This window comes from Podarcis erhardii, assembly GCF_964252035.2.
Source record: "Podarcis erhardii genome assembly, chromosome: 6".
NCBI lineage: Eukaryota > Metazoa > Chordata > Lepidosauria > Squamata > Lacertidae > Podarcis > Podarcis erhardii.
In genome coordinates, this window is record NC_138510.1 from 30,073,850 (window position 1) to 30,087,780 (window position 13,931).

Here is a 13,931-nt window from a genome sequence, read left to right on the forward strand (position 1 = left end):
ACTTTTGTGGTCATATTTTCAAAGCTGAACTGACCAAACAGCAGTTGCACAGAACACACGGCGAGCTCATTGGCAGTCTGGCCATTCCTCTTCTCTCATGCTGAACAGTCGAAGGAATACCTGAGAGCTTTTAGAGTTCTGTCATCCCTTGCTCAGGAGGACTTCAGTCTCTGTGGCTGAGTGCTTTCTATGCTTCTGTTAGCGCTGGGGCAACTATCTGCTTGTTTGCATACGACTTTCCGCTTGTTATTATTTAATCAATCTGATGAATATTTCACTCCCGGCTCACTTATGTAAGATTCCTAGTGGTGCTTCAGGTTTCACATCTAGCTGGGAGTCCTAATTTTTTTATTGCAAGCTGTTATTGGGTGGCCTATAACTGTCACAAACAAACAAACAATTTTCTGTCTGTGTGGAAAAGAGCTTAAGTGTGTCCAGCGCAGTCTCAGGAAGGAAGCCAGAGGAAACTCAGCAGAGGATTTCTCTCAAGTGCCATTGTGGAAGAAATAGAAGAAAGTGATTACTACATTAGCTAGAGCTAGTCTAGATGGAGCTTTTGTGGGGGGAAGGTTCTGGCTGCATGCCTGAGACCTAATTCCTGGACCCAGCATGGATCAAACTCTTGGAATAGCCAGACTAGTTTCCTGGTAAGGTAGTGGCCTAAGTATGGGTCATTAAGGTAACAAGGGAAGTGACTCTCTGCAAGAAAACCAATAGGTGGGGGCCCCTCCCTCAACTGCCTGGTAGTTAGAAAGACAAAGGTGAGAGTTGTGTGGAAGCTGGCAGGCTGGGCAGCTTGGAGCCAGAGCTATGTCTGATTGCTGTTGGAATTTAAGGCTGCGGCTATGGGACAAGCAAGATTAGTTGTTTATTATGGTTGCTAGTTTAACAATCTAAGGCCTTTTAAACGAAGAGGGGTATTGTTTTGTTTGTTATTATGTTATGTATTTTTGAGTTTTTATATTGCAGGCTGCCTTGCGATCCTCAGATGAAGGGTGGTATAGAAATTTAATAAATAAAATCAATACATTTTTTTCCATCCCACCCACTGATCTGAAATAATCTCTGTGTGCATTTCCCATGCCCTCAGACGTCCCACTTCTGGAAGCAGATATTCAAACTTATAAATTTTATTATTTAAAACACTGAATTTGTGCAGTTCCACCCATGTATGCCCGCTAGCCTTTCCAATACATTTTATTCCGGTCTACTGAAAAACCAGGGAAACCGATTGCTGGGGATCGAGAAGTAGCCAAGGAAACAAGAGAAATATGCTACTGCCACAAATTTTGTAGGGCAGCGAAGTGTTTGAGAGATTTGATCTCTACCATCAGTTTTCCCATATTGTCCTTGACAGCTTGCGGCCATGTTTAAAAAAACAGGCTACTTGCACATGTGAATTTCTGTGAACCAGCCTGAACATTGCCCCTTTTTTTAGGTGTACACTCAATACATGTGTAAATACAGCAATCGGGTGTTTGACAATGCATACATTGTGCAAGTATGCTTGTCAGAGATTTGGGGCTGGATGTGGCTCCACGCTGAGCGTACAGTTGCTGGCAAAGTTGCAATTGCTGCTGTGCATTGCATGCAGGAGTCGACAAATTTTGGCTGGCCTTGGTAGCCAACCCAAAATGTGTGGTTACCTGAATCCTGCAGAAGATCAAGGACAATTCCCTCTCCCCAGCTCCCAAGGGGTTGGAGGCTGTAAGTCAGGCTTCCTCAACCTTAGCCCTCCAGATGTTTAGAGACTACAATTCCCATCATCCCTGACCACTGGTCCTGCTAGCTAGGGATCATGGGAGTTGTAGGCCAAAAAACATCTGGATGGCCGAGGTTGAGGAAGCCTACTGTAAATGAACATCTGCTCCTGAGGTGCTGAGAGAGCTTCAGTAGCACAGTGCAACTGCAGGGGTGATGGTAACTCCCCCCTCCCCCAGCTTCACAGTCAGGCAATAAGTCTGAGACTTGTAACAGGGACACGTGGCATGTCGAGTGTGGCAAATGGAATTGCAGACCCTTGCTGATATGTAAAAGAGCCCTGAGGACCAAGTGTCTTAGACCAGCGCAGTGGTAAATTACCTCTTCCTCCACCCCACCCAGAGTATCCTGCATCCTTAATGTGCTTATCCTCCTCTGTTGCAGAGGTCTGCCTGACACCTGCGATTGACTGCTGATTGTCAGTCTCCAGAGCCTACGGTCTGACATTTTTCATCAGCAGTCAATCCGCTTAATTTCAGTTTCCAAAATGTGTCTCAATTTTCTCCAGCGTGTTGGACACAGTTGACAGAGCCTGCTCTGTTTGCTTGAGGCTTGGCAAGTAATTAAAACAGGGAATGTGATAAAAAGGGATTTGAGCATTCGCTCAGAATTATGAGGAAGTACTAGAGGGGGCGGCCCTGCCAGCTACAGGAAGCAGAAGAGATAGGCTCTGGGCTTTTGGTATTTGTTATGCAATAGAAGCTGGCCCAGTGCAAAATGCAGACTGAGGGTTTTATTTCCACTTCTCCTGAACTGCGTGAGCACAATTACTTTAGCCACATAAACTTCAGTCTTAAAAAGGTGTTTATCCTGCAGATAATGCAGAAACAAGACAAACTTATGAACAAACATAGGCGTGGGCTGAAAATAAACTGATCCATCCAGCCCTGTCTATCACTAATATTATTAACAGTGTTTGCTTTTGCTGTTTGAACGCTATCCTTGTTTCGATTTAACAATATTTATAATGCTTTGTTCCTTAAGAGCCCTTGTAAGTGTAGTGAGCAGGAGATGCAATTCTAAATGAATAAAACAAGTTCTCCAAGTACAATTCTGCCTTGGAGGCTCATCGGTTGGTGGGTTTTGCTTACCAGCTATCTATTCTGTGCATTGCAGAGCAGTCTCTACATACCCACTTCCTCATTGTACTGAATTTGGGGGTCTAGTGCTGGTCAGAGACTGGTATAATAGCAAGGAATTAGCCATGAAGCAGCTGAAATGGGCAAACAAATAACAAGCTTTGAGCAGACTCTGAGCAATAATATTGTTCCCCTCCAGCACTCTCTATAAATCAAATATTTAAACTGTCAAGACAAATTTGGTTCGATGCTGATCTCCTAAGCCGCTAATAGAGGGATTTACAATTGAATTCCATGCTCCTGTGAGAGATGCTATAGCACAATGGATGTTGGCGATATAAAGAATCAAGGCTTCTCTTTTTGGCGAATATTTCTTTCTCTAATAATCTGCTTTTTAAAAAAATATGTAACCAGATTTGCAGATCTTTTGAACAAGACTAATGCCATTCTGCTTCCATCATGCAGGGACCACAAACTACACATAATACAGGTGCATCTGTTTTATGCATAGTCATATGTTTTCTTTTGTACATGTGAAATCCTTTCCTACTATTCTCTGGCTATGCCAGCAGTGGTGATTACCGCTGTGTCTTTTGTGTAGTACAGTGTTGGTCCACTTTGCTTGTACAGTGCTTTTGTATCTAATGATCTGCTTTTTCCAGGATTCTCATGTTAGAAGCACATATTTTTCTGCATATACTTTCTTATTCTGGGGTCACGGAGGAGCCCTTAGAGAAATCTGTGAAGCAGTCTTGTTACCATTCCTCTGTCTGTGGCCTGCTCTACACATACAGCAGATTGAAGAGGTAAAATCCTGAAATGGTAGAATGCTCTCTATCACCTCAGATCATGGCTGGAGGAATGTCATTGTTTAATGTTCCCTACAAGTAAAAGGTTAGTACATCAGGGAGAGAGTTGGTCTAGACCCTTCTTTCTGGAAGTGCTAAATTTCTACTTGCAGAACTTTCGAAATGGATCCAAAAATCAACAGTTAACAATGTCCATTTTACCTGCTCAGGAAGTCACCACTGCTTGATGCGTAAGTTCTTCTCACTTATGCTGGACAGAGCTGTACAAATGATTGGGCTAGCTGCAAAATCAACATCAATTGTATTTCCCATTATAGACATGGTCAAACTTCATCTCAAAAAACATTCAATGTTATGCAACTTACACAATGTATCAAACAGAAAAGACTGCCATATTACTCTCTGTTTAAACCACAAGAAAATGAACAGCATGATTCAGGAAGTATTTGTCCACAATGTTCAGAAGTCCTGCTAAACCATACTTTAGTGTGGCATAGATAGGTCACAGTGAGTCTTGGATTTGCACCCACACCCTCCCCTCCTCTGGAACAGCTGTGAAGCGGTGGACAAGGGGGGAAGGAAAGGAGCTCAAGAACCCAAGGTTCACTGCAGCTTGTTCATGATGTGCTAACCCGGGGGGCAGAGAACCTTGGACCCAGGGGCCATATGTGGCTCTCTTTCTGGCTCTCAAAACTTTCCTTATGTTAAAGTTACCAGACGTCCCCATTTCCTGGGGGCAGTCCCCGGATTTACAAATCAGTCCCCTGACAAAATCCATCTATTTAGTAGGGAGTTGAAAAGTGTCCCCAGATTCAGTGGAAAAAAATATGGTAACCTTACCTTATCTCGTATCCCCTCCTCAGGCCACACTTCTCACTGGCCCTACTCCATCCCCTCCTCAAACGCTTTTGCCTGGCTGAAACATGTCCTTGAACTGTGGTAATGTGTCTTGCTTGCCTATCTGGAGGTGTGTGTGCACATTTGAACCTCTCATTTTGTGTGGCTGTAGCCTACTGTGATAAAGGTAAGTATGGTAGCCTTGTTGCTGAGCAACAGCATGCAAAGCTCAGTGAAGTGGAAGGCCAGCCAACTGGAAGAGTCTCTGAGGTGTACTTTGCCTGGAGGCTGAGTCAGCATCTAAAGTCAGGTCCAGTCCTAAGGTTGGGCAAACAGCAATTCCAGGGGTCAGGGAATCCAATGAGCATGGGTTCAAAGGTCAAGATGAGCAGGAAGCAGCAAGGTCAGACCAGGAACTACAAATGTTGTTGCCAGCATCTGACTGCTGCTGGAAGCTTTGCTTAAGAAGGTTGCAGTCAGCTGGTTCTCATCAGTGCCTTCACCTCTGTATCCTTGAAGGCTGATCAACTGCAGGCGGAGTCAGTCTGGCTTCTCCCCCTTCAGGCTGCTGTTCAGCAGGTGAACACCCACACCCATTGCTGTCATGTGTCCACTGGAAGGTTCCTCATGTGAGGGAGTGTGGCCCTTGGGCAGAAAAGGATTCCCCACTCCTGTGCCACCCTATCCAAAAGTGACCAGTTTCTAAATCAACAGCAATAATTTACTACAGAAGTGAATGTGAAAACTAAACACTTTCTATCCATGCATCAGGCCCTGTTCCTACTGTACCCAAATGGAAAGTAGAGGCTGCCTATATTCTCCCACAATGAGTAAGTTTTGGCATGCAGGAGATGCTGTTTTTGCAAAGAGCACTCTATCCAACCATTTCTTCTTAGGAGGACAGAGGAAGAACCAGCCCTACCATTAGGCAGAGTGTAGTGGCTGCCTCAGGCAGCTTTTTATTATTATTATTTTATTTTCAATGCAGAATCATAACAAAAATTACAGACATTGAATCCAAAAAAATACTGTACAAACAAGAAAGGAAAACAGAAGATACAAAAAAGGCAGCATGAAATGACAACCAATTGTGAGTTATGTAATGTATTTATTATTGTTGCATTTTTATTCCCAGGGAGAGATGCTTCTGGGATTTCTGACCTCAGGTTACAAAATAATTTGGCCAGCCTTTGGCACAATGTAGCTTGACAGAAGATTTGTTTCACTGAATGCTGCAATGATTTCCAAACTGCTTACATTATATCTGTGGCCCACACAGGAGTACTTATAATCTAGTGTTGCAAGGGACTTCACAGATGGAGTGTGCAGTTGAAAAAGTGCAGTGATGGGAGGCTCTATGAGAGCCTGCCATGGTGGAAAATACAATTTAAAAATAGCTTTTGCATGGAATTGATTTGCATAGTGTGATAAGTATTTTAAGGTCTCAGATATATATTAAATGTTCATAAATGTACCAACCAAGCACGTACATAGATCAGCACAGGAAGACCAACCTGAAACCATTTTTTATTCCCAAACTGACCAAATGTTTTCTCTGCAAGGTCAAAGGAAAATGGAAAAGCCTCCCCATTGTCTTTTCCTTCACAAATCCTGTCTTAAAGGGTATGTCTGTGTTTGAATAGGGTGAGCCTGTGACCTGGCTCAGGAACTAAGCATTTATCATTACTAAGTATTTATCATTACAAAAGACTGGCCAGGCTCCCCAGGGTATCCAATCAAGTAACCTGCCAGACAGGAGATAAACAACGACAGGAGATAAACAACGCACTCAGATTTCTGCTGTAGGCCGCCCTTTCTGTGATGTACGTATGATGTTTCTGGGGGAGCTCTTGAGCTCAAGGGCAGGGAATTAAAAATGTCTATATAAGGGCTTGTGCGCATGGCTTGTGGTCCCTCCCCTCCCCGTGTGTGTGAGGGGAGCACCCTGTTGCAACAGATCAATAAAGATCAGGCTTACTAGCTGCTTTGCTTCTCAATATTCTCTGGTTGGCTTCTGTTATTTTCTCCTACCAATAGGGAACCTACGTAAGGACTCTATATGGGCTCTTGGATACCCCATAAGGGAAAAAGGGATGATTTTGTTTACAACAGTAGATGCATATGGCAAGACAGGTGTTCCATCCATGAGTAATTGCATTACAGGTATCACATTTCATGCAACAGGACATTGTATCCTTGTGAACATGCTGTGGTCTGATAAAAGTAGAATCCAAACAGAAGGTGAATTAGTTTCAGGTTCTGAATTGCATTGTTGTGGATGATGCACAGACACCCTACATTATGGCTGGGTATAATCCATCACCTCTTTGCCATGCCACTTAATCCGCCTGCTTCTTAATCTATGAAAACTGAGTGCAGCAAATAAACTGATCAACTCCTGTAAAAGACAGTGAATTTAATGTTGCTGAAGCACAAGGAGTGCTTCCAGATGGATGTTTATTATGGCATGCATATTGCTTGTGCATGCAAACTTTTCCACAGTATGCCAGCTCATTCCCCGCTTCAAATTTGGATTTACCCTTTTTAAGGGGGGGGGGGGAATCTGATAATTATTTTTTGCCAATGACACATTTGTGATATCAGAATGGCCCATTTACAATATTAAGTTCCGATCTTAATATTAAGTAGCCTTCATATTAAGGCTTCTGGGTTTTTTCCCATAGCAAGATTGCCCATCCTTTCTGTATTCATTTTGCTAATGTGGGCGCCCCCTCAAGCTTCTGGTAGGCACTGCATTTTAAAGGGCATTTTCAGCACACACACACACCTAAATATGCTTTTTGCTTTAAAAAGGTAAAGGGACCCCTGACCATTAGGTCCAGTCGTGAACGACTCTGGGGTTGCGGCACTCATCTCACTTTATTGGCCGAGGGAGCCGGTGTACAGCTTCCGGGTCATGTGGCCAGCATGACTAAGCCGCTTCTGGTGAACCAGAGCAGTGCATGGAAACACCATTTACCTTCCCGCCGGAGCGGTACCTATTCATCTACTTGCACTTTGATGTGCTTTTGAACTGTTAGGTTGGCAGGAGCAGGGACCGAGCAACAGGAGCTCACCCCATTGCAGGGATTCGAACCGCCGACCTTTTGATCGGCAAGTCCTAGGCTCAGTAGTTTAACCCACAGCACCACCCACGCCCCACTTTTTGCTTTAGGTTGGTGCTTAATACAAATGTAAAGCCTGCATTTATTAACATGAACAGTCTCTTTTGTACACTCTCTCCAGCATGCGTACAAGACACATGTGCACGAAGCACCCAAGTGTCTTCTGAATGTACTTGGCTAGGGATCAATTCCCTTTCAACTCAATTGAACTCAGTCCTGAGTAAATGTGCACACTGAACCTAGATATATCACTGAGCCCTATTTGCTGTCATGGACTGGCTGGATGCAGAGGAGGGCTGGGAGGCACCAGTTGGGGAATTCCCAAGGGAAGAAGGCTCAGAGCCAGGGGATTGGTGATGGGATGATGATGAGTGGTCAGAGGGAGAAGACGGAGCAGACTGGGAGGTGGTGGTGTCGGAAACTGAAGAAGTAACAGGCTTTAGTGAGCAGGAAGAGGCTGTGGCAGAGAGCAGTTCAGAATCAGAGGCTGGAGAGGAGGGATGCCAAAAGGCAGCAATGAATCAGGCTGGTGAGGCAGCCATTTTTTGCCAATGACACATTTGTGATATCAGAATGGCCCATTTACAATATTAAGTTCCGATCTTAATATTAAGTAGCTTCATATTAAGGCTTCTGGGTTTTTTCCCATAGCAAGATTGCCCGTCCTTTCTGTATTCATTTTGCTAATGTGGGCTTCTGGTAGGCTCAAGCTTCTGGTTCCTCCTGCTGCTGTGACTAGCTCCCCTTCCCGCTGTTCTCCCAGAACCCAAAGAAGCATGAAGAGGGTGGAGCAAAGACAAACAAGGTGGTGGAGTCTCAGACTGCTTGGGAAGGAACCAGGGGAGGAGACTTGGGGAGTTGTGGGAGGGCAGGGACTTTCAGTCCTCACAACTTCCTCATAGGAGCAGGTACTACTGGGAAGAGTTGCTGTGCTCACGACGCATGGCCTCTTGGGCTGTCTTGTTTCTTTGAACAGAATTAACTTCACTGAAGCTGTGTGAGTTATCGCTGACCTGTCCCTGTCATTTGGTCTGGCTACACTGCAGCATATCCCTCTGAAGTCTGGAAACGCAGATTAAATTTGACCTAGTGTGGTGTAGTCAACAAATACCTTTGGAGAAGCCGAGTTGACATCCACATTCACCCATAAAGTTCACTGGGGTGACTGTGGGCCAGTTGTTCTTTCTCCCTTAGCCAAACCTCCCACACCTGGCCGTTTAGTTTATTCCTAAAACGGGGTGGGGGGGATTAAACCCCTCTGATTATTAAGGTAACAGTTCAGGGCATGTGTTTGCTGCATCACAGGGGAATATCAGCTAGGGAAAGAAGTTGTAGGATAACAGCAGAAAATGGGAGAAAACTCAAAGATATTGCACGACTTCTCTGCTACAAACTGCATACCAACCCAGCTGTTTAGCTGGTGTTGAACCAGGTTCTCAGGTCCAATGCTGCTGTCGGTTCAAATGCGTAGTTATTTAGATCCTAGCTGCATGAATTAACCTTCTCTCAAATAACATTTCAGTTCCTCTTTAGTAAGGCATGAACTGCTCCATCACACCTTCATCTATGGCAAAGAATTTCAGTTGAGCTCATTAGCTTTCATCCACAAAGCTCTCCACTGTGTTGGGTATCACTGTATGTCTTGCCATGCTCTGGAAACATTTCTGTGCTTTTTACTGCTGAAAACTCATCTCCCACGCTTTTGAAACTGCTGAGAATGTTAATTAATCAGCCAGGCAATGGAACACATCCCTTTCTATTTGTAGATAGAAAGGATTTATCATTCACGTGCAAAGAACCTTAAATGTAAGTCATATATAGCAACACTTCTGCTGCTAGATCACAGGTAGATGCTCATCACTTAGCGAGTGATCATCCTTATTAATCTTTTTTTTATTTATAAAATTTTTGTTATTAAACATTTCAACATGACAATTTATCATAAACATATCAACCTCATTTCCCCCCAATAAATTTCCCTCCCACCCCCTCCCGGACTTCCCTCAGCTCCGTTCTCTGGTTTTTAAACACATTTTACTCTCTGCATGTTCCCAAGTTGTAATGATCCTTAATTTATCTGTCTATATGTTGCCAATAATAAATTTGCGTCTGTTTATTCAAAACCTGCCAAGGAGATCAGTTCATATTGTTGTTTCTTTAAGTACTTTGTAAAAGGTTCCCATTCTTCTTTAAAGTCACAGTTGTCCTTGTCACGTAATTTATGCGTCAGTTTCGCTAGTTCCACATAGTCCGTCAGTTTCCCTTGCCACTACTCTTTTGTTGGGATTTCTTCATTCTTCCATCCTTGTGCTATTAAGACTCTTGCCGCCGTTGTCGCATACACGAATATGTTCTTCAATTTCCTTGGCAGGTCTTTTCCTACAATCGCTAAAAGATCAGCCTTATTAATCTAACACTCTTGCCTAATCTCTTGACTTCATCCTGTGCTGAATCACTGGACATTACCTGGGGAATTCAGCCCCCGTTTTTTATCGCATGGAAATGCATTAGCTGGTGTTAAGAGGCATATATTTGATTTTTTTTCCTTGTTCGCTTCCCTCTGTGGTCCCCTAGCCTTGTGCTATGCCCCCCCCCCATTTACACATTTTTCACCTGTGGCCCCCTTGGAATATTCTGGGCCCCCACAAGAGGCCACATGGCCCCTGATTGGGAAACGCTGGTCTACACTGACTGGCAGAGGCCTCTCCCAGCCTTGCCTGGGACAGCCAGAGATTAAACCTGAGACTTCCTGTGTGCAAATCAGGTGGCCCATCCCCAAACGTAATTATTTTCACACTGACAGCCAGGTGGACAGATAAATAGGCCACATCCACACTATACATTCAAAGCACATTTGTATCACTTTAGCAGTCATGGCTTCCCCCAAAGAATCCCAGGATCCGTAGTTCACCCATCACCGAGCTACAGCTTCCAGCATCCTTAACAAACAACAGCTCCCAGGATTCTTTTGAGGAAGCCATGCACTTCGAGTGTATAGTCATACCGAACAGAAGTTTGACCAGACTTCCATTGAAAGCCTCCAAGGAAGGAGATTCCACATTCTCCGTGTGGTTTGGAAGCTTCTTCCAACATGCAACCTGAATCTGCTTTCTTGCAGAGGAAAGGGCCTCCTTGTTTAAGAGCAAATACAGCTGCATTAGCATCTGTTCTGGAAACAACAGTGGCTATGCTGTGTTAGCCTTCCCCAACCTAGTGCTCTCCAGAGTTTTGGGACTACAACTCCCATCATTCCCAGCCAGCACTGCTATGCCACGTTAGACAAAGCTAAGCATAACTTGATGTCTGAACATTCCATCTCCCCCACTTTCCCCCCTCCTTTTTAAAAACTTTCACTAGAAGAGGGAACACATATAAGAATTGCTCCTATGGGTACCTCTTACCCCCTTCCCCCCGAAACTGTTATATCTTTCTATGATGTTCACATTTGATGCTAGCTAGTATGCCTTTGGCAAGATGAATGCCGGCTGAATTTCAGCAGTGGTAGCCTGAGTCGGGAGCTTCTTTCGGAACGTCTTGTGTCTCTGGTGTTTCACACAAGCAGCTTCCAAGCGGCAGCACTGGAGGCGTCTAGCATTCTTATCACTTCCACTTATTTGCAGGTATGTGTAACAGGCAAGCTGGCAAGCACACAGATACACACTATTAGTCTTTAAAGCAAACTTAGTTCTTCCTAAAGCAAATGACCTGGATCTGCAACCCTCCCTCCACTTTCTGGTAGCTACAAACCTCAGGGTCAGAAAAAAACACCTATATTTTGGTTTGAAATGTTGACTTAGAACAGGGTGGCTAACAGGTGACTCTCCATATGTTGCTGGACTCTCACCAGCTGCAGCTAGCAAGACCAAGAGATGATGTGGGTTGTAGTCCAGGCATGGGGGACCCTTTGCAGCCTAAGGGCCACATTCACTTCTGGGTAATGTCCAAGAAGCTGCATACTAGTGGCAGGTGGGGCCAGAGGGACACTTCATTTTCATAAAGTATGCTAGCTTCTACACATCTCTCTCAATTCTCCATCCAGTCGAGCAAGAAACATTTATCAGAGTTCCAGTGACCCATTCCAGCCTGGTGGAAACACTCAAGGAGAGTGCAAAGCTGCAGAGGGTGTGTAGCTTGGAGAGAGCCCCAGGGCCTGATAGAGAGATCGTGAGGGCCATATATGGTCTCCTGGCATGAGACTCCCCATCCCTCTTCACCGACTTTTAATTATGGATTGTATGGCTCAAGAACACCCCATACTGAAGCTGCCTGGCCTAGCCAGTGTAAACCAATGTCCTGCTTATAATGAGAACAATTTTGGAACTCTCTGGGGGCTATTCTGAGAGTGTCTCCAGCATGCAACTCTTTGTGAAACAAGGAGAAATGGTCACTCACTTGCATTTCAAACACATCACACCTGAAGCCCTTGAGATTGATTCTGTTCAGATGAATTTGGGTAACTGTCGCAGCAAGTGCTAGCATTCAGAGCAGCTTAAGCCTGTGATTGGATTTCAATGGGGAAAGAGAGCAATGTCACGCAGCACTCTTTGTCCTCTTCTGGCTAAAGAATATATACACACCACCTTTCCTAAAATAGCATTATGGTTCTATTGCTCTCTCTTTCATCACTTTGATTTTCTGGGAAGGTGGCATGAAGAAGACAGTTGAAAACCATCAGTGCTGTGTTCCAATTCCAGCCCTCTTTCCTGAACTTGCTGTCTTTAAATGGTGGGAGTTCCTAAATGCAGATCTCCAGGGTCTTGCATGATGGGCTGCTTAGCCCTGGGACTGGGTTTCAGAGCAGCCACTGGAAGCAAAGACTCCAGAGATAGCTTTCCAACTCCTTCTGCCCTAAAACTTAAATGTGTTAATGAAATGCATTGTAGGAGAAGTGGAAGGGGATTGGGCATCACTTGACTAGCACAGAGCAATTGGCTTTGAAGCTGGCAGGCTCAAGGTAAACGATTTGGATTCTGAGACTTCTAATCACCCTCCCAAAGGGAATTCTTGTCAGTGATGAGCTTTGCTTTTTCTGACATTCATCACTTAACTGTTGAAAATGAGGACATTTCATTAAAAAATGATGGCACTAAGCATATCTCCTCAGGGCTGCCCTTTCCCCCCAGGTAAGTGGTCCTGTGGGAAAACGGGCCAGCAGAGCCACAGGCAAGCCTTCAACTAAAGGTGAGAAGGATCCTGCCATTCCTTTTATTCTCAACTTTTATAGCATCATAAATATCATGAAGCGTGACTTCTCCAGCTTTGTGTGAGAATTGTTTCCAGGACTGCTGGGGCAAACCAGTTGCCTCAGGGAGGAGATGACACAGACTAAGACCAGCTGGACCCACAGGGGCTTGGCTAAAGTGTGTTTTGTGACAAACTGCATAGCTAGCAATGTTTCACAGATAAGAAAATGGGAATATTGGGTGATATTCAACCAACTTTTACCCACAACAGACCCGTTGAAATTAATGCACTAACTTAGTCATGCTCATTAATTTCCACAGGTCTGTTCTGAGTAAAACTTAGTTGAGTACCACCCACTCGTCTAACACACAATTTCAGTACTGAAGACTGTTGCTCAAACAAGCCTGCAGTGCTCTGTTATATGAACACTTGATGTCTGCCGTTTTCCTATATTCAACTATAGCCACTCTTTCCAGGAGTTATTGTCCAGAGCAGGGCTTCTTTTTGCTATACTGTAAAAACATTATTGTCTTAAAACAGGTAATCCATCAGCCAAAGCAGACCTCTGCAGCTGCAGTGTGTGCATTGCATTTTCTATGGTGTCGCACAGCAAACATTTGTACCTGCTTACTCTTAAGTAAGTCCAACTGAGTTCAATAGAGCCTGCTCCCAAGTAAGTGTGAAAGGATGGCAGCCTTTGTATTTTATATACATGTGTCTGGCCTGTAAGTGCATTCAAGGTGGGGTGCACCCAACCCCCCCCCCATCACCCCAAAAGACACAATGAAAAATTGGGTGAATATTTTTTCTAATCACAGGTGGAGGCCCACCAGTTAGGACTGGGACCAGTGCCTACTGTTTGCCTTGGAAGAAAAGCTTCCCTTTCCAGAGATCTCTCTCCAATGCAAATAGCAGGTGCTTGGACCCTTCCTAGTCTGGATCCAGGCCACAGAAAGGGACAATTGGTCAAAGACCCCTATCCCCACCATGGCTATGATCTAGATTGCCCCTCCTGCACCTAATATGCACTTTTAAAAAGTAATTAGAACCACTGTTCCTTGTGTGAATATCATCTTATCCAGATTGGGCTTGAGATGTAAGTACTAGGGACTCTGGGAAGGGTGATTCTAATGACT